General features: G+C 44.1%; 1 non-coding gene across 1 annotated transcript; it reads right to left on the bottom strand.

Moving 5' to 3' along the window:
* Positions 1-862: 862 nt before the first annotated feature.
* Positions 863-1,054, bottom strand: LOC132208769 (U2 spliceosomal RNA). Its single transcript, XR_009444918.1, has one exon. It is a non-coding gene; the product is annotated as a U2 spliceosomal RNA (small nuclear RNA).
* Between the last annotated feature and the right edge of the window lie 1,475 nt (positions 1,055-2,529).

Here is a 2,529-nt window from a genome sequence, read left to right as displayed (position 1 = left end):
TCACAGGCCTTGACTTGCGAAAAATAAAGCAGCCACATGCACATCTGTTTGATTGGTTGCTTTTGCACTCAAATGAAAAATGTGCATTGTATACACCATATCCTTTCCTGGCTCACAGTGTTCCCAAAATCTCTCATTCAATACATCCAAGTCATCATCATCAAATTCAAAATTAGAGAATACTTCGATAGCATTTCAGAAAAAAATGCTATTTGTAATGAGGTAGTGTTGGCAGGTGATTTTCTTTTACTTCTGATGCCATGTGTGAATATTCAGGGATGGTGTTGGTGGGAAGGTGCAGCATGTACCAGGGATGAGGCAATAATATTCGGAGCAAGTGCTGAACATGCAGAAAAGGAGAGATTAACGTTTACCTTGGAACAAGCATATTTAGAGAAAGTTGGGTGAAAGTACTGAGAGAAAGCATTTTAGTGGCACGGTGGCTCAGTGGTTCGCACTGCTGCCTCACAGCACTCGGACCCGGGTTCGATCCCAGCCTTGGGCGACTGCCTTTGTAGAGTTTGCACATTCTCCCCGTGTCTGTGTGAGTTTACTCCCACAGTCCAAAGATGTGCAGGTTAGGTGGACTGGCTGTGCTAAATTGCCTGTTGTATTGAGGGAGGGGTACATTAGGAGGGTTATAGATCTGGCTGGGATGCTGTGAGGTTTGGTGTGGACTTGTTGGGCTGAAGGGCCTGTTTCCACACTGTAGGAATTCCATGATTATGGTTCCAGAGCATTGAGCATATCCCAGCATATCGAGGATAGTAGGAACTTCAAATGCTGGAGAATCTGAGATAACAAGGTGTTTGGACCTAGGATTTTTCAAGTTTTGATCAGTCTGCTTTTAAAATTGGTTTAATAAGACTTCATCATTCCTGGGAACACTGCAATACCACAATAATGCATGGAGAAAGTTCGTATTCCAACTCCCTGCTCCAAAAATCAGTTTAATATAGGGTCCTTAGGCAAAGGACATATCAGATATTAAAGCTGATAGGGACAAATGCTTTTTCTGTGGTGTTGTCTTCACACCAAAACCACTAAAAGCAAGGCCATGTTTCCACACATGAGATAGCCACCAACTGTGAACACTTGGTATAATAAACACTTGATCCTATTTTCCACCAGCCTGACTGTGTGCAAAGACTTGTAAATCACTGCTGACAGTTTTTACTGTTGTTCCCAAACTCCTGGGTTTCTTAACCAGGGCAAAGAAGTCAGATTGCACCAGTGCTTTTTCATCACTTTTCGAGAAAACATCTTCGTAGTGAATGTAGATCATCGAAAATGTACCAATCAGATGAGGTAGGGCAGAGCTGACGTCACCAACAAGCCTCATCAACCAGCTCCATGACTAGCAGCGGGTCAGTGAGATTGCAGCAACAATCGGCAGAGAACGGCACGCTCAGAGAATGTCCCAGCACAGAGGAAGGTGCTTCAGCCTGTCACTCTCTGCATCAGCTGTCTGTACGGGTAACTTCACCAGTCCTTCCCGATGCCCTGTAAATCTCTCATCATTCAACTCTCTCCTGAGGGCCATGAATAATTCTGCTTCCAGCGCCCTCTCAGGCAGTGCACAGCCGGCAGGAACCACTCGCTGAAGATGGTGGGTTCCCCCTCCCTTGATAAATGTGACTCTTTGTTACAAAAAAAAGGCGAATCACTATCCCCTCCCTCCAAATCCATCCCACCCCGTCTGTTTCTTTGGAATGTGTAACTGCCTGCAGTGTCAATGTGCCTGCAGTTGCTAAAAGGGTCTGATTTTTATGCCATTCTATTCTGTGCACTAAGCAAACTGAACTGTTAGCAATGCATAAAAATGCCTGCCTCTTCCCAAATCAAATCAAATACTTGAAACAAATTCTAATTCTGATCAAGTAATATCCCTGTCAGGAAGTACTGGGTCACAGTTACAAACAGAATTTCTTAGACTAATCCATCTGACCTGGAATATATGAACTCTGGTCCCCAAACCACTCCAACATCCCTAACGTCACTCCCCGCCCTTCATGGAAATGAGCAGCGTGATGCTGCTGGATATTAAGTTCAGTACCTTGAAAAGTCACAAATGGTTTGGCTTCGACTCCAAACATTCCAATTACAATCTGGTAATTTAGAATTGCAAATTAAGATCCAAGAGCTGCAGAGATATAAAGGATGGAAACAGACTGATTGCTGCAACTTGTCTATTCGAACCAGATATCCTAAGTTATTTTAGTCCCATTTGCCAACATTTGGCCCCTATCCCTCCGTCCCCTTCCTATTCATTTACCAATCCTGATGCTGTTTAAGAGCTGGGATTGTACCACCTCCTCCGTACATGCAGCATTCTCTACATGTAAAACTGTCCCTCAGGTCCCTTTTAAACCTTTCGCCTGTCAACTTAAACCATGCTCTCAGGTTTGGATTCCTTTCCTTGAGAAAAAGATATTGACAATTCACCCCATCCAAGCCCCTCATGATTTTATAAACCTCTGTAAGGTCACGCCTCAGCCTATGACGTTACAGGGAATCAGCTCCGGCCTA

The sequence above is a fragment of the Stegostoma tigrinum genome, unplaced genomic scaffold (genome assembly GCF_030684315.1).
Source record: "Stegostoma tigrinum isolate sSteTig4 unplaced genomic scaffold, sSteTig4.hap1 scaffold_53, whole genome shotgun sequence".
Lineage (NCBI taxonomy): Eukaryota > Metazoa > Chordata > Chondrichthyes > Orectolobiformes > Stegostomatidae > Stegostoma > Stegostoma tigrinum.
This window is presented reverse-complemented; position numbering and strand designations above follow the sequence as displayed.